Source organism: Pelophylax lessonae, assembly GCF_965119305.1.
Source record: "Pelophylax lessonae genome assembly, chromosome: 10".
Taxonomy (NCBI): Eukaryota; Metazoa; Chordata; class Amphibia; order Anura; family Ranidae; genus Pelophylax; species Pelophylax lessonae.
The window spans coordinates 176,664,557-176,683,022 of NC_138777.1; the positions used below are offsets into that span (position 1 = coordinate 176,664,557).

The following is an 18,466-nucleotide window of genomic DNA, read 5'->3' on the forward strand; positions in this document are numbered from 1 at the left end:
ATGTTCCTTTGTATTTCTGCGTGCCTGTGGGAGGGACTAGAGATTTCATGAGAGAGACGTTTATAATGCAGATAAACCGGTTTATAATACCTGGTCACTGGTCCAGTCTATTTTTCTATTTGAGGACAGGTTAATGAGGTCACATAAATGAGAATTCTTTCCCTATTGGTTATGAATTTTGCATAGTAGGATGTTACAACTAAAAGGCACTTTTTCTAGCAAAAATGTGTTTTTCATAACGGAATTTACCACTTACAAGCTGTAGTTCTAGCATCATAAATAGCTGCACAGTCTTAGTGATTTTGTCATAAACATTTGCCTATATTTCCCCATATAGAGTTATGTATGATCATCCGAAGGACTGCTCTTCAATCCTGAATTCAGAAGGCACATTCAGACCGTTGGAGCATGTTTCCACATGTATTTTAGAATGTAGTATTTTGCGCGTTAACATTTATTGTTCTACAGCAGCCTATTCATTTTTAATGGGCGCCAAATGTATGACAACACACGTCACATGTATTGCGCTACAGCAGCCTATTCATTTTGAAAGGGCTCCAAATGTATGACAACACGACGATGTCAGATTGTGAAGAAAAGCATTGGGTTGAGTGGCATGCTGACGTCACCATGTTATCATGATCATGGAAGGACGTGCGAGCATGCCCCCTGGGAACCATGCAGTATGTTGCATGGTTCCCAAGGGAGACCATACCTGTAACTGTTCATCCCTCTTTGAGGAATAAAATAATAATAATAATAAAAGGTCCTGGTTGGGTTTAAGCCAAAAGTGACTTCTCATCTAAGGGGTCCAGTTTATCTGGTAAGCAGACATCCTCGATTTAGTGGAGGTTACATCACTATTTTGGTGGCAGAGGGTGCAATTACCACGTGGAAGAATTTCTGTTGGATTTTTCTTCATTTGATAATTTGGCATTGATGTTATACCACTGCTCTAGGACTTTCTCTCCTTTAGTTAAATTTACACAGTTTTATATTGTTTTAATACACAATTGTTTGTTGGCTGACTGTGTATTTTTTGCATAGCGTAACTTCTTTTTTAGTATGAAAACACACATTCGTTGGACATAGAAACTGAAACAAAAACACCAGTTTGGGGTGAGCAGACATTGAAAAATACATGGTGTCAAATAGGTCTAATAGACGTGCACTTTTATTTTTACAACACAGCGCACTATAGAGGGTTCTCATCTGTACATGGCACTGCACTGCTTAGGTGTGTTGAGGACCATTCAAAATGAATGACACCCCAACAAGCTCTACTGAAAATTTCACAAAACATTACCACAACAAAATAGCGAGAATAGACCCTGAGGCCCCTTTCACACATGCTGTCCGTTTTTCATCCAATCCTTGACAGATGAAAAACGGACATCAATGTATCTCTATGTAAAAACGGATGACAACGGATGATCATCAGTTAACATCCGTTTTCATCCGCTTCCGTCAATGTCCGTTTTTTTGAACGGATGAATGCCCTATTTTTCATCCGTCAAAAAAACGGATCGGACGAAAAACGGATGACAACGGATGAAAACGGATGACAACGGATGAAAAACGGATGACAACGGATGAAAATGGATGACAACGGATGAAAAACGGATGACAATGGATGAAAAACGGATGACAACGGATAACAACTAACGAAAAACGGATGAAAAACGGATAACAACTGATGAAAAACGCATGACAACTGACGAAAAACGGATGAAAAACGGATACATTTTGACGTGACTGAACTGATGAACTTAACGGTCCGTATGTGTGAAAGGGGCCTTAGGGTCTATTCTCGCTATTTTGTTGTGGTAATGTTCTGTGCAATTTGCAGTAGAGCTTGTTGGGGTGTCATTCATTTTGAATGGTCCTCAACACACCTAAGCAGTGCAGTGCCATGTACAGATGAGAACCCTCTGGCACTTTTTTTTTTTTATTTTCACGGAGCGGATGACACTTGTGTCATCCGCCCCGTATGTCCGCATATCATCCCATCCGTTTGCGGATGATATGCAGACATAATGTAAGTCTATGGGCATTGCGGATGTCAGCGGATGACACCGCTGACATCCGATGTTGCTTCCTTTCTGTTTTTTGAATGGAGGAAAAATAGGGTTCTGTTCCGTTCCAAAAAAACAGAACAGAACTGAAAGGAAGAAAATTGGATGTCAGCGGATGGTATTCCGCTGACATCAGCAATGCCATTGACTTACATTATGTCCGTAAATCATCTGCAAAAAATAGGATGATTTGCGGAAATACGGAGCACCCGTGTGAAAGGGCCCTAAGGGAGAATTATCTTTTTTCTTTATACCATTAGCATGTCATATTCTGCTGCTGGCTATAGTTAACCATCTTCCTAATAATTAAATGCTGTTTGACACAAGTGAATTTTTAAACATACAAAGGTAGCTGCAGACACTGGGCTGCCCATACACAGATCTGTTTTTTTTAATCAGAAAAAGATTTTATTCAAACAATAAAAGAAAAAGAACAGAAAACATATCAGTAGTATAAACACAAAGTTTCCAAGACGGCATACACAATAGCCAAAAACATTTGTGAATAGCATCACATATCTCATGTACAAAAACCCCACAACACTTGTGCATAAAGGAAAAGAAAAAAGTATCTCTGTTGTCACCTTAAAAATAGTTGAAGCACTTATAGTGTCATTTAAACAATAGTAAACCCATTTCTGGAAAGCGTTTAAGTATATTAATTATCCTGGACCGATTAGTAATCTATCCAACACCAACTCCAGTGGGCTCAGACCTGATATGTCCAGCCATGGGCCCCACAAGCTATCAAACCTGTGGAGTCTGCCCCTGTGCTGGTAGATATACTTCTCCAGTCTCAGAGTTTCTCCCATACATTGTAACCATTCTTTATGGGAAGGGGGATTAGTGGAATTCCAGTGTCTGAGCAGAACTCTACAGGCCTGGAAGAGAGCCCTAGCAACTGCTTCTCTCGTATGGGCCTGTAGCAGGAGGTTATCCAAGATGCCCAAAAGGCAAGGCCTAGGGTCTATTGTTAGGGAAATTTGGAACACCCTATTTATAATCCCCACCACCTCCATCCAATAATGATGTCATTTCGGGCATCTCCAGAGTAAATTAATTAAGACCCCATTGTCCCTAAGGCATTTACCACACGTAGAGGAATCCAATGTATCCATTTTTTGCAGCATGACAGGGGTGAAATGAGCTCTTAGAAGTATGTACAATTGGATGACTCTCTGAGACACATTAAGCAAGCATTTAGGTACTGCCTGTAAGGTCTCTTCCCACTGATCTTCAATCAAAGGGCCTACATCCCTTTCTCAGCATTCGTGTACCTTCAAAGAGAATGAAGTTAGATAGTCATTTAACAACATTGTATAACATCGGGGTATGAATCCCTTAGTAGAGACAGTTTCAGTCATCATATTAAACACTGGGATTGGGGACTGACGCCACTCCATCGCTGAGCCCTGTGCCATGACCGCATGTTAAAGCTGAAGATAATAAAAAAGCATGGACCTGGGGAGGAAGAATTTCATGCTTAGCTCATCAAAGGAGCACAATGAACCGTTGTTCCGTGAAAAAAAACTACCCGTGAAAATTTCATACCCTCGTCACTTCCGGTGCACCTACGTCAGTGAACAGCTGAGGCGCTTACTAGTGCACATGCTTGGAGGGTATGAAATGTTCACGGTAGTGTGTTATAACGTTACAACGCATTAAAACATCTCCGCTGCAACATGAGTCATCTTCGCTCCTACCCCTGTCACTTCCCTGATGTCGGCTACTAAATGTAAAAGCGGATCACGGAGCCGAGATATCCGTGATTTATATTTCATACACCCGCTGCCGCTTTTACATTTACTAGCCGAGATCAGGGAAGTGACAGTGGTAGGAGCGGAGATGACTCATGTTGCGGCCGAGCTGTTTTAATGTAACCGCCGCAACAGCTCATGCCGTGTAAAGTTACACACACTACCGTCAAAATGTCATACCCTCAGAGCATGCGCACTTGTCATCTCCTCAGCTGTTCAATTACGTCACCGGGGCTGTGAGCATGCGCACTGCTACGCTGCTCAGCTGTTCCTGACAGGGAGTGACGTGGGTATGGATTTCTCACAGGGTAGGTTTTTCTAACGTTACACCGTTATTAGAAATATGAGGAAGGTGAGGTATTCCCCACTGATTCCATCTCGCAGCCTGCTGAATTTTAGCTAGTTCAGTGTAGTTACTGTTACTCCATATTGGGCTGTAGCCTGTAAAACCAGTTACTTGCTGGAGGGGTTTAGTCTTGCTCCAAACTTTATGAATAAGACTAGGAGTGGGTAATAAGTGATTAGATTTAGCGAAGGCTCCAGCTTCCAAGCCCGTAGGTAGGTCAAGCACCAAAAATACGTAAAGAGGAGTCTATATTAAGTGAAGGGGGAAATAGCAGCAGACCCCAAACCCGAACATAAGTGTTGCAGCTGTGAGGCCAGGTAGTACATGCAGGGGTTGGGCATGGCCAGCCCTCCAGCATCCTTGGGTCTCTGGAGATGTTTAAGCCTCACTCTGGGTACCTTATTGTGCCACAGTAGCTGCCTAAAAATAGAGTTTATGTCCTGAAAAATACTCAAAGGTATGACTACTGGAGTGTTATGCAAAAGGTACAGCAACTGGGGCAAAAAAATTATTTTTACCAAGTTCACCTTTCCTGCCAAGGACAGCCATAGCCTATTCCAGATTTAAATTTTGTGTTGGAAGCAGCCAAGTAATGGGATAATATTCAGGCAGCAGAAGTCCACCAGCTGGGGGGTAACCTGAACTCCTCGATACCTGAAGGAGGTAACACCTGGGACTGGACATGTTGGTGTAATGACGTGAGGAATCACTCTCCAATAGCATCAATGCGGATTTGTCCCAACACAGATCTGTATTTAATTTAATGCAATGAAAATTTGAATCAGACTGAGTGTATGTGAACAATCAGGATACGTTCACACCAGATGCAGGGAGACTGCATTGGGTAGCTGTTCCAACGCAGTCCCACTGCATGGCAAGGCAAAGTCTCCCAGTTCACACTGCTGCATTGTGGTGGTGAGGTGTGCGGGCATGGTGCACTGAAAAAAATACTGCATACGGGACTTTTTCCTGGCACCAACATGGCAGCATACACGTGGTAGTATTCCCACCCGCATGTTCCTGCGGCCATATTAGGAGCCCTGCACCCTGCCAGTCTGCTGGTCTCACTGACCCAGACAGTGTTTTCCATTATCCTCATTTTAGAAGATGATTATATTCTTTTTGTATACTTTTTACTTGGTATTGATTGATAGCGGGGATTTTCATCCCTGCTAAAAACTTTCATTAGCAGCTGCATTTTCATCCTTCTTCTTGGTCTATTCATTATTATCATTTCCCTGCAGCTCATTGTTCATTACCTGGGGCTTTCAGGACTGGATTATCTGTTTTCCCTATAATATTTGACCAGTGCTATGATCCAATAGCGCCACCTGTATATGGGCCCGAATAAGGACGTTTCACAAATGAATTATATACAATTTCACATGGAGTTCTTTTAACAATCTAGCCAAACAACTTCCCTATACAGGTACACCTTTCTGTTACTTATAATTTATCCATTTATTCATTTATTACATTCTTTATTTTCACAATATCATCATTATGATATATATTTTCTCCTACCCATATTTCTTCCTACCCCTTTTCCCCCCTCCCTCCTTCCCCCCCTTCTTTTCCCTCCCCTTTTCCACCCTCCCCTCCTCCCCCTTCCACCACCCCTCCCCTCCCCCCCCCTTCCCCACCCCCTCATATTTACAATTTCTTTACCAATGTATTTACCAACTTTATATTTACCTGCACATGTACTCCAATGGGACCTGTGTTGGAGACATTTGTTGGAGACCTGTGTTGGAGACATTTTTTCAGGCCATCTCCTCATCTCCATTTTCAACGTTCTCTTCTTATCCATCTCCTTTGGATCCTTCTTCCATCTTGATTTGGTCATCTTTTCAGGGTACGTTGTTTAACTTAACATGATTTTTTTGTGTTATACTTTTTTGTGATATACATTTTTGTCTCTCGGATGTAATGCATCTTTAAGATATTTTTACTGTTATATATATTTTTTGTATTACCTGTTGTATCTTCTATTGCAGAAATAAATGGATATATATATATATACTGAACTCCATTGCTCACACCCCTGATGAAGGGTATTCCCGCAACGCGTAGGGTGTCCGGTGCCCATTGGAAATCTATGCTCCGTCATATTTTTGTCCTATCATGACAAGTTTTTACAACTTTATATTGTGATATATGTGTTGTGATATATGTATTTATCTCTATTATTATGTTGATTTTATGTTTATCCATTAAAATTATGTTTTAATTTACAATTGTGGTGTTATTTCGGCCCTCAAAGTCCCAGATGGGCACTGATAGGTGGCATTAATGAGCACTGATAGGCAACACTGATGGGCACTGCAAGGCAGCATTGATAGGGTTGTGTAAACAATGTACTGACATTCTTGCCAGTTAACGGCTCTAATTTCCTCACACAGACACAGCATGGGAGCCAAAAACAGCAGATAACTGGCAAGTTTCTTTACATGTGATCAACTAAACACATGGTAAAGGGCCGCTGTGATTGGCTCTTTACCGTAATCTGTGATCAGCTGTGTCACAGAGCGTGCTGAATGTGCGCCCCAGGGGCAAGCAAGAGGTAGGGTTCTGAGCAGTCCATCGACACCCTTCCAGAACTGTAACCCTGGAGCTCGGATGGAAGGGGGAGGGTCAGGGGGGCCCTTTACGGATTCTTGCATCGGGAGCCCTGAAGGTTCTAGTTACGCCTCTCGCCTACTTCTGCCCACAGGACCAGTGCCAAGCTATAAAGAGGTAACGCCCACACAACAACCCACTTTCCTTTAAGATAGGATTTGCTTAAAGTGGTAGTAAACCGCCAGAAATATTTAAAAAAAATAGGGCCCCCCTGCAGGTTTAAGTCATAATGGGCCGCATACTAGCACATTATGACAGACTTACCTGCCCATGGAGCCCTCCAGCGCAGTGCTGTTGTGGCTCCCCGCTGCTTCCATCTTCACCTGGTCTTTCTTCCGGGTTCGCAAACTCTGGCTCTATGAATGGTCAGGGCCGCAATTACATAATTCCCTCGCATGAGCTTCGGCTCTAGAACAAAGCTCTGCCTTCCCTTCAGAGCACATGCACCAGTGAGGTCACCGGCTGCATGCTGTGTGAATAGCTTCTAAAAAGAGATGGGCTCAGGAATGTTCAGGATCCTAGTCCAAATCCACCTGCATTTGGAAAGGGTCCTGTGCGTCTTTGGCTCTGAATCAGGTGTGAATTCAGGCAGAAATTCGGACCTGATTCGGTGAACTGGGACACACTGGACCTCTGCTGTGAACCGCGGCCGCAGCATGTCTGAACCTAGCCTTCCTGGCGCCAATCCATGGCAGCATACTAAACACACCCAGTTTGTTTCTAGCCATGCACTGGGTGTGGGCGGTTACTCTTTATAGCTTTGTACTGGTCCCGTGGGTGGTAGTAAGCAGGGATACTACCACATGTATGCTGCCATAGATTGCCATCAGGAAAGCAAATTTACAGTAAGCTTTTGATAAAAAATGCGCGGCCAACATTTGAACTTTATGAGATGTTTTTGTGAGGCCCCATTCACACCTGTGCATTCCAGGAATGCATTATTCTCAAGGTGCCTTTATTTATTAATGGTACCCCAAACGTGACTAGGAAATGCACATTTTGTCACGTCAAAACATGCAGTTAAAAAAATGTGCAAAGCTCACAGCCCAAAAAGGTGCGCAAGCTTCTTTTGGTGAGTTTGTTGTTTTAAGTGAATGAGCTGTCCTATGCCGACCTGTAGCAAAATGTGGTAGCGTGACTCACAAGTGTGAATTGGGCCTAAGCTGATCTGAATCAATTTCCATAAAACCTAAAACATTAAAAATAGGCTTCTAAACCGCTCATATACAGGGTGGATGAAATTATATGATTTTTTTTTTTTAAATAAAAAAAAAAATCAGATTATTTATTTTTTTATATAAAAAGGAGTTCCCCCCCCCCCCCACACAAAAAGTCAGCAGCTACAAATACTGTAGCTGCTGACTTTTAATATAAGGGCTTACCTATACAGGGTTCCCTGATTTTCGGATCGGCTCTTGGGTGCTGCTGTGGCCATTCAAGGTAAGGGAAACCGGCAGTGAAGCCTTTCGCTCGGTTCCCTTTTGTGCATACGCTTTCTACTTGGCCCGGTGGCGTAGGAAGGAGGAGGGGGGCCGAACTTCCGATAGACGGCGCCGCGGTGCTGTCTCCCAGAAGTGAAGAAGGGTACCTGTCAAAAACAGGTACCTGTTCCCCCCCCTGAAAGGTGCCAAATATCACACCAGATGGAGGGAGGAAGCATATAAATGGCAGTTCCACTTTTTGGTTTAAATCTGATTTTTTGGATTAAATTGGATTTTTTTTATTTCTTATAAAATGTATTTAAATAAAATGCTTTTGGAGTTAAAATCTATCTAAATATAGTTTTCTATTTAAGATACAATAATAATTTAGTTTATTCAACATGAAATGGAGCTTAGTTATGTAGCATGAGGCTGTATATTTGTAATATTTACATTTTTGGTAAACTCATTTAATAAATCCAAACTCTGCAAGCTGAGATAACATGCATTGCTTTGATGCATTCACACAATTTCACACTAACTACCAGCAAGAATTAGTTCCTACAATAAAAGAGCACCTGTCATTTCAGATCCATCATGGCAGCGCCTGTTAGTGTCACTGCTAGTGATGGACGAACATCGGCCAGGACGGTTCACGAACGTTATCCGCAAACTTTCTCAAATGTTCGCGAACCGCAAGTTCACGGCGGGCCCCATTTACTTTAATGGCAGGCAAACTTTAAAAACCTTCAGGTCATATTTGCAGCCACAAAATACTTACTAGCTGTGCACAAATAGTCCCACAACATGGACACTGTCATAACAGAAGTATTGCTATTGGAAAAGTTGCCCTGAAACATTTTTTTTTTCTAAATCAGCCAGAACTAACAGCAGCTGGTAAATACATGTCAAAAACATATAGGGTCCAGTCACATATCTGTAAAATGGGTCCACATTCATTCCACAATTTGGCGTAACGTTTACAGACCCATTGATTTTCAATTCCAGTCTGAAAAATTAGGCATTCACAGGATAAAGACGTAAGTCTTGGCCAGTACAGGCCCCAAAAATTAGCCCACATGCGTTTACCTGACAGCAAAGAACATTGTATTCTGTGGCTGGAGGTACATTAGGCATTCACAGGATACAGAAGTAAGTGTCGCCCATTCCAGGCCCCAAAAATTAGCCCACATTAGTTTACCTGACAGCAAAGAACGTTGTATTCTGTGGCTGAAGGTACATTAGGCATTCACAGGATAAATAAGTAAGTGTCGCCCATTCCAGGCCCCAAAAATTAGCCCACATGCGTTTACCTGACAGCTAAGAACGTTGTATTCTGTGGCTGAAGATACACAAGGCATTCACAGGATAAATAAGCAAGTGTCGCCCATTCCAGGCCCCATAAACTAGCCCACATGCGTTTACCTGACAGCAAAGAACATTGTATTCTATGGCTAAATGTACATTAGGCATTCACAGGATAAATAAGTAAGTTTCGCCCATTCCAGGCAGTGGTGGGATTCAGCCGGTTCGCACCGGTTCCATAGAACCGGTTGCTAACTTTCTGCAAGTTCGCAGAACCGGCTGAATCCCTCTGCGCGTCTGAGGACAATTGAATGTCCCGCGCTCGGGCAGACGTGGCGCCACGGCCCGCCCATTCTGTGACAATAGCGAATGAGAATTCGCTATTGTCACATGATCCTCCTCCTGGCCAATCAGGGAGCGGGTCCTCCCGCTTCCTGATTGGCCGAAAGGCAAACACCGTGCCGTTGGACGAGAAGGAGGCTCCGCGGGAGGACTCGGAGACGCGGGGAGCCGACTGCGAGACCGTCCGTGAGGTAAGTGCATGGGTCTCGCGGGGGGGGGATCGCTGGCACTCTGCAATTGGGGGCAATGTTGTGGCTGGCGCTCTGCAATTGGGGGCAATGTTGTGGCTGGCGCTCTGCAATTGGGGGCAATGTTGTGGCTGGCGTTCTGCAGTTGGGGGCAATGTTGTGGCTGGCGCTCTGCAATTGGGGGCAATGTTGTGGCTGGCGCTCTGCAATTGGGGGCAATGTTGTGGCTGGCGCTCTGCAATTGGGGGCAATGTTGTGGCTGGCGCTCTGCAATTGGGGGCAATGTTGTGGCTGGCGCTCTGCAATTGGGGGCAATGTTGTGGCTGGCGCTCTGCAATTGGGGGCAATGTTGTGGCTGGCACTCTGCAATTGGGGGCAATGTTGTGGCTGGCACTGTGCTATTGGGGGCAATGTTGTGGCTGGCACTCTGCAATTGGGGGCAATGTTGTGGCTGGCACTGTGCAATTGGGGGCAATGTTGTGGCTGGCACTCTGCAATTGGGGGCAATGTTGTGGCTGGCACTCTGCAATTGGGGGCAATGTTGTGGCTGGCACTCTGCAATTGGGGGCAATGTTGTGGCTGGCACTCTGCAATTGGGGGCAATGTTGTGGCTGGCACTCTGCAATTGGGGGCAATGTTGTGGCTGGTGCTCTGCAATTGGGGGCAATGCTGTGGCTGGCACTCTGCAATTGGGGGCAATGTTGTGGCTGGCACTCTGCAATCATTGGGGGCAATGCTGTGGCTGGCACTCTGCAATCATTAGGGGCAATGCTGTGGCTGGCACTCTGCAATCATTGGGGGCAATGCTGTGGCTGGCACTTTGCAATCATTGGGGGCAATGCTGTGGCTGGCACTCTGCAATCATTAGTGGCAATGTTGTGGCTGGCACTCTGCAATCATTGGGGGCAATGCTGTGGCTGGCACTTTGCAATCATTGGGGGCAATGCTGTGGCTGGCACTTTGCAATCATTAGGGGCAATGTTGTGGCTGGCACTCTGCAATCATTAGGGGCAATGTTGTGGCTGGCACTCTGCAATCATTGGGGGCAATGCTGTGGCTGGCACTCTGCAATCATTGGGGGCAATGCTGTGGCTGGCACTCTGCAATCATTGGGGGCAATGCTGTGGCTGGCACTCTGCAATCATTGGGGGCAATGCTGTGGTCACTGTGCATTGAAAGGGGGGCACGCTGGTCTCTCTGCATTGAAAGGGGGGCACGCTGGTCACTGTGCATTGAAAGGGGGGCACGCAGCGCTGGTCACTGTGCATTGAAAGGGGGGCACGCAGCGCTGGTCACTGTGCATTGAAAGGGGGCATGCTGGTCACTGTGCATTGAAAGGGGGCACGCTGGTCTCTCTGCATTGAAAGGGGGGCACGCTGGTCACTGTGCATTGAAAGGGGGCACGCTGGTCTCTCTGCACTGAAAGGGGGGCACGCTGGTCACTGTGCATTAAAGGGGGCATGTACACTGGTCACTGTGCATTGAAAGGGGGCACGCTGGTCACTGTGCATTGAAAGGGGGCACGCTGGTCAATGTGCATTGAAAGGGGGCACGCTGGTCACTGTGCATTGAAAGGGGGCACGCTGGTCATTCTGCTGGGAAAGTCGGAACTGGTTACTAAAATTTTTGAATCCCACCACTGATTCCAGGCCCCAAAAATTAGCCCTCATGCGTTTACCTGACAGCTAAGAATGTTGTATTCTGTGCCTGAAGGTACATTAGGCATTCACAGGATACAGAAGTAAGTGTCGCCCGGCCATTACAGGCCCCAAAAATTAGCCCACATGTGTTTACCTGATAGCTAAGAATGTTGTATTCTGTGGCTGGAGGTACATTAGGCATTGACAGGATAAATAATTGTTGGCCATGAAAGGCCCCAAAAATTAGGCATTCAATGGACATAAAATGCCTTTTATGACGCTGTATTTACCGAAGACAAGGACCATGAATTGTTGTGGGTGGATGGCGGTCTGGCGGATATTTGTGGCCTGTCATGAGGAATTTGAATCAAACGTGGTCTACTGGTCACATGTGTTGAATTCCTCTGAGATCCATGCCTCATTCATTTTTATAAAAGTGAGGTAGTCAACACTGTCATGAGCTAGGCGAGTGCGCTTATCGGTCACAATCCCCCCTGCTGCACTGAACGTCCTCTCAGACAGGACACTGGACAGGGGGCAAGCCAACAGTTCCATTGCAAATTGTGCAAGCTCTGGCCAGAGGTCAAGCCTGCCCACCTAGTAGTCCAGGGGTTCATCACTCCTCAGAGCGTCCACATCGGCTGTTAACCGGATGTAGTCGGACACCTATCAGTCTAGGCATTCCTTGATGCTGGATCCGGAGCACAGCTGTCAATGGGTCGGCTGAAAGAATGATCTCATATCTGAAGTGACCAACACATCTTCAAAACGCCCTCTTCTTGCAGGCGCTGTTGGATTGGTACCCGCAACTGTTTCTCTGGGAGTGGAAATTCCACTACCAGCGCACGCAAAAGCAGAATGCAGCATTTCTCGAAGCAAGGCCTGGAAGTGCTGCATTCAGACCGCCCTCTGTGATGGTGGTAACATTTCCGCCATTTTTTGTTTGTACCGGGGGTCTAAGTACGTTGCCACCCAGTACTGGTCCTTGCCCTTTATGCTTTTTATATGGGGGTCCCCCTTAAAACACTGGAGCATGAAGGCCCCCATTTGCACTAAACTGGAAGCGGTGTAGTGGCCTGGCTCCTGCTCATCATCCAGGATAATGTCGTCCTCGTTCTCCTCCCCCCATCCACGGACAACACCAGGGATCCCAGAAAGGTTTAAAGCATGCTCTTCTTGCTCCTCCTCATCCGCCCTGGCACCATCCTCCTCTGACTCCTCTTCAGACTCCTGTTGTTGACTTGTCTCAGATGGAGTAGCACCCCCTGGGAATTCATCTAACATTGCAACTTCCTCATCTTCCTGCTCCTGCTCCTCGACGGCTTGATCAATGACACAACACAATGCACGCACCAGAAAGAAGGCGTAAGGTACGATGTCACTGATGGCGCCCTGGCCGCGACTGACCAATTTGGTGATCTCATCAAATGGCTGCAGAAGTCTGCATACGTTGCCCATGAGCAGCCACTGGCGCGGTGAAAAAAACCCAAGCCCCCCAGAACCTGTCCTGCCGCAGAGTTCGTACAGGTAGTTGTTGACTGCACGTTTCTGCTGGAGCAGCCTATCAAGCATATACAAGGTTGAGTTCCATCGCGTTGGGCAGTCACAAATAAGACACCTAACGGGCAGGTTGTGTCGCCACTGAATGTCAGCAAGGCGAGCCATGGCTGTGTTAGATCTTCTGCAATGGGCCGACATTTTCCTGGCCTGCCGCAAGACGTCCTGGACCCCAGGGTATTTGACAATGAATCGCTGCACGACCAAGTTCAGGACGTGTGCCATGCATGGCACGTGTGTAATTTTGCCCTGTTTCAGTGCGCTCAGCAGATAGGCACCGTTGTCGCACACCACTTTACCAACTGCCAAATTGAGCGGTGTGTCTGCCTGTGAACGCAAACCTGAAAGGACTGCAGGACCAGTGTGGCTCTTGGCTTCCAGGCACAACTGACGCAGCACAGCATGGCAACGTCTCACCTGGCATGTGGAATAGGTTCTGGGGATCTTGGGCGGCGCAGTGGAAGAGACAGTAGCAGCGGAAAAGGAGTAGTCAGCCGAGGAGGAGAGGGAGGATGGAGTAGGAGGAGGAGAAGAAGAGGCAGGCCTGCATACAATCCGTGGCGGTAAAACCAAATCTACATGGGTGCCACGGGTTACATGCTTGACAGCCGTCAGAAGGTTCACCCAGTGGGCAGTAAAAGTTAGATACCTTCCCTACCAGTGTTTGCTAGACCAGCTGTGTCTGTGGTCAGATGTATCTTGGCACTGACACTGTGTGCCAGAGATACATTCACTTGCCGCTGAACATGGCCATATAGCTCTGGAATGCCCTTCTGCAAGAAATATTTCCTTCCTGGGACCTTCCATTGTGGTGTTCCAATGGCCACTAATTTCCGAAAGGCCTCCGAGTCCACCAGTTGATATGGCAGTAGTTGGCGGGCTATCAGTTCTGACAAGCCAGCAGTCAACCGTTGGGCAAGAGGGTTATCCGCCGTCATCATTTTTTTACGCTTCAACATTTGGGCCACGGAAGCCTGCCTTTTTCCAGAACAACGTTAGGGCGGCATGATGGAAGGTGGAGTGGAGGACAATTATGAGGAGAGAGGAGAAGGAGAAGAGGCTGGACGATGAGAGCCTGGAGTGTGGCTTTGTGGGTTCTGACGGCGTTGCTCCCACTGGGCTCAGTGATGGGAGTCCAGGTGCCTTCTTAAGGCGGTTGTCCCTAGGTGAGTGTTGGGCTTACCGCGACTTATGCGTTGACTGCAAAGGCTGCAGATGGCAACACTATTAAAAAAAGCCCACACTGCAGAGCCATGTGTCGGCGTCCTGGGAGCGCCAGATGTGACTGTACGTGGTTGATGGCTCGCTCCTGATTCATTAGCAATCTGCTGCTTTGTCCCTCCTGTGCAATGTAAGTTCCACCTGCTTCTCCTCCGTATCTGCTGGTCCATCTCTCCCTCTGAACCCCCCTCCTCTTCCTCTCTTGTGGGTGCCCACGTGACGTCCATAGAAACGTCATCATCGACGTCCCCTTCCCCACCACTAACATTCGAGATCTCGGAGTAGGCAGCAACACATCAGATCCCATCCGATCCGATGGATGGATGGAAAATAGTCGGATCGGATGGCAGCGGCTGTCAGCCGACATGTCTCAGCTGACATCCGCTGCCCCATAGAGATGCATGGGGCATCCATTCAGATCCGCCTGAAAAACTGACAGGCGGATCTGAACGGTCCGCATGTGTGAAAGGGGTCTAAGGTACTCAATTGGTTTAGTTACCACTTTAATCAGCCACAGAACCTGTGTAATTAACCACTTCTGGACCGTAAGGATTTGCCACCTTAATGACCAGACCATTTTTTGCGATTCGTCACTGCGTTACTTTAAGAGACAAATGCGCGGTCGTGCGACACTGTACCTAAATAAAATTGATTTAAACAAGAAAAAAGCAACAATTATGAAAATATTTTCACTTTCTGCTTTTTGTATTCTGCTATATATTTTTGGTAAAAAAAAAACCCAATAAACGTATTTCGATTGGTTTGCGCAAAAGTTATCACGTCTACAAACTAGGGGAAAGATTTATGTCATTTTTATTTATTTATTTTTAGTTATGGTGGCGATGTGCAATTTTTAGTGGGACTGCGGCATTGCTGCGGACAGATTGAACCCCTAACTCATATTTTTGACACTTTTCGGGGGACCAGTAACATTTCTACAGTAATCAGTGCTAAAAATATGCACTGTTACTATAATAAGGACACTGGCAGGGAAGGGGTTAACCCAGGGGCGATCAAAGGGTTAAGTGTGAGCCTAGGGGAAGTGTTTTCTAACTGTATGGGCGAGGGACTTGTGAAATGATCACAGAGACCAGTGTTCCAATATAGAAGGATCACAGGCGCTCTGTGATCATTTTAGAGAGAACGGTCTGCTGTGTTTACAACAGCTGACCATTCTTCTCTCTCAGTGGGGAGCGATCGCTGGTGCCCGGCAGCAATCGGTGCCACCAGTCCCATGGATTGGCATCCCCGCTGCCTAGTATGCGCTGGCGCGCGCCACCCGGGGCGCTGCCGCGGATCGTCGTACAGGTACAGTGATTCTCGCAGCCGAGCCAGTCTGCCGCTGTATGAATGAGGCGGGCGGGCAGTCGGCAAATGGTTAATGTGTGTCCTAGTTTAAAGGAAAGAGGTGGTAACCCTAGCTTTTGGACAGAGATGACAGTTGCTCTTTAAAAATTATGATTTAACCAGTTGACGACCGCCCTCTTCAGATGAACTACGGCAGGCAGCTGCTCCCAGGCAAATCGCCGTACATGTACAGCGCTCGCTCTCTGGAGTCTAGGGGGCGAGCGCATTCCAGCAGGGAGGCCGATGCGTGTGTCAGGTGGCTCCGATTGCCGCCTGACACCCGCGATTGTTCCCCGCCGAGAGAGAAGGACGGTCGGCTGTTGTAAACACAGCCGACCGTCCTTCTCTCTGGGATGATCACAGAGCTCATGTGATCCTGCTATATAGAATCACATGTCTCTATGGTCATCTCAGAAGCCACGCCCCCCCCCCCACAGTTAGAATCACTCCCCTAGGCTAACATTTAACCCCTTGATCACCCACAGGGTTAACTCCTTCCCTGCCAATGGCATTATTACAGCAACAATGCATATTTTTAGCACTGATTACTGTAGTAATGTCACTGGTCCACCCAAAAGTGTCTAAAATGTCAGTTAGGGGTCCGATCTGTCGGCCGCAATGTCGCAGTCGCGCAAAAAATCGCAGATCACCGCCATTACTAGTAAAAAAAAAAAAACAATTAAAATGGCATAAATCTTTCCTGTAGTTAGTAGACGCGATAACTTTTGCGCAAACCAATCAAAATATGCTTATTGCGATTTTTTTACCAAAAATATGTAGCAAAAAACAAATTGGCCTAAGATGTTAAAAAATTTTGATTTTTTAATTTTTTGGGGGGGAATGTCCTATAGCAGAATGTGAAAAACATTGTTTTTTTTTTTCAAAATTGTCGCCTTTATGTTTATAGCGCAAAAAATAAAAAACGCGCAGGTGATCAAATACCACTAAAAGAAAGCTCTATTTGTGGGGAAAAAAGTACTTACATTTTGTTTGGGTACAGTGCCGCATGACCGAGCGATTGTCCGTTAAAATACCGCAGTGCTAAATCGCAATATAGGGCCTGGTCAGGAAGGGGGGCAAACCCTTCCGGTCTTAAGTTGGGCAAATAAAGCCTTGTTACTAGTGATTTAAATAATTATTTTAATCAAATCCACCCTGCTCATCTACCAAACGAAAGCATGCAAAAAACTAAAGACGCCTGAAAATGGCTGTGAATGCACCCTGCAGACACCATGCTGTACACGCTTTTGCAGCCTGCTAGAAGAGGCAGGTCCTGTCAGCTGTGTAAACGACTACCAAATATAGACTGTGTATATAGAGGAAAAAAAATCCGTCACTAGCAGTTATTGTATAAATATCTTTAGTATATTTGCAACCATTCTGTGGAGAAAATGGATGCATAGAGCTCTTACTACAGTTTGACCCGCGACAACATTTATGGATCTGCCAGGACCTGTAGCCCAGCCTGAGCCGCCCTGGAGACACTGTAGAGCAGCCTGGCATTGTCTGTAACCGGCTCCTTCCTGGATCCTGGAGGGGAGAGACTGTCCCAGCTGTGTGCACAGGTCAGGGAGGCTTCATCATCAGTGTCTGATCTTCTCCATCACCTCCTACTGTCCTGGCATATGACCCCCTAGGCCTAGCTATACTCTATACCTCTGGTAATGTTGGGCTTCTCTCTTTATTCAATGCAGGTTATTATAGTTCAGGAAAATATTGTATTGCCCAGCAGGCTGGGACTTTTACATTGAATACCTTCATAATACATGAAAGGTATAACCCCTGTCAGGATTTTTTTGCCATCTGTGTCCCAATGGGGAGATTTTTCTGTCCCATAGCCAAAACAGGGGGTCAGAGAGAATCCCTCGTTGTCACCAGAACTAGTGTCCCCATTGGAAGATTTCCCCTCCATTCCTTTTCTAGAAACAACCCAAAATTTGAGATTTTCTTTTACTTTTATTCTTGATCATAACGGTAAACGGGACAAACAAAGAGGGCGAATCTCCCTAACGGGGACACCGACACTAATAAAACCTGACAGAGCTATATGATTCAGGGTAAAATGAAAATCACAATTTTTTTGCTTAGAATAAAGATCACGATTCTCGGAATAACATCATCTTTTACATTATACAAAAAAAATTGGACTAACTTTACTGTTTAATTTTTTTTCCTTATTAACTGAAGTGTATATTTTTCCAAAAAATTGCTTTTGCAAGACCACTGCGCAAATACAGTGTGACCTAAATAATTGCAACGACCGCTTTATATTCTCTGGGGTCTCTGCTAAAAAAATTATATATAATGTTTGGAGGTTCTAAGTAATTTTCTAGCAAAAAATACTGATTTTACTTTTAAACAACAAGTGTCAGAAAAAGACTTTAGCCCCGTACACACGTAGCGATTGTCGGCAGAACGATCGGCCGTCTTTTGTCCGGTGCTGTCCTGTCGGTTGCAAAGTGCAAAAGACTGCACACGAATTTTGTCGGCCAACAACAGCCGACTGCAGAAGTGATGTCATGTGATGGTTAACTTTCCGTGTGTTTTTTATTCTCTGAGCATGCCCAGTCTTGCTCATCTGCTGTTTGTCGGCCGAATTCTGTACTGACTGAGGAACAATCGGCCGTTCTGGTGACGGCCAACAAAAA

General features: G+C 45.9%; 1 protein-coding gene across 1 annotated transcript in view; it reads left to right on the forward strand.

Moving 5' to 3' along the window:
- Positions 1 to 17,254: 17,254 nt before the first annotated feature.
- The window catches only part of HSDL1 (hydroxysteroid dehydrogenase like 1), a 31,162-nt gene continuing 29,950 nt past the window's right edge, over positions 17,255 to 18,466 (forward strand). Inside the window, exon 1 of the mRNA XM_082270606.1 lies at positions 17,255 to 17,383. The gene's annotated coding sequence lies outside the window, so the exon portion shown is untranslated. The remainder of the gene's footprint in view (positions 17,384 to 18,466) is intronic.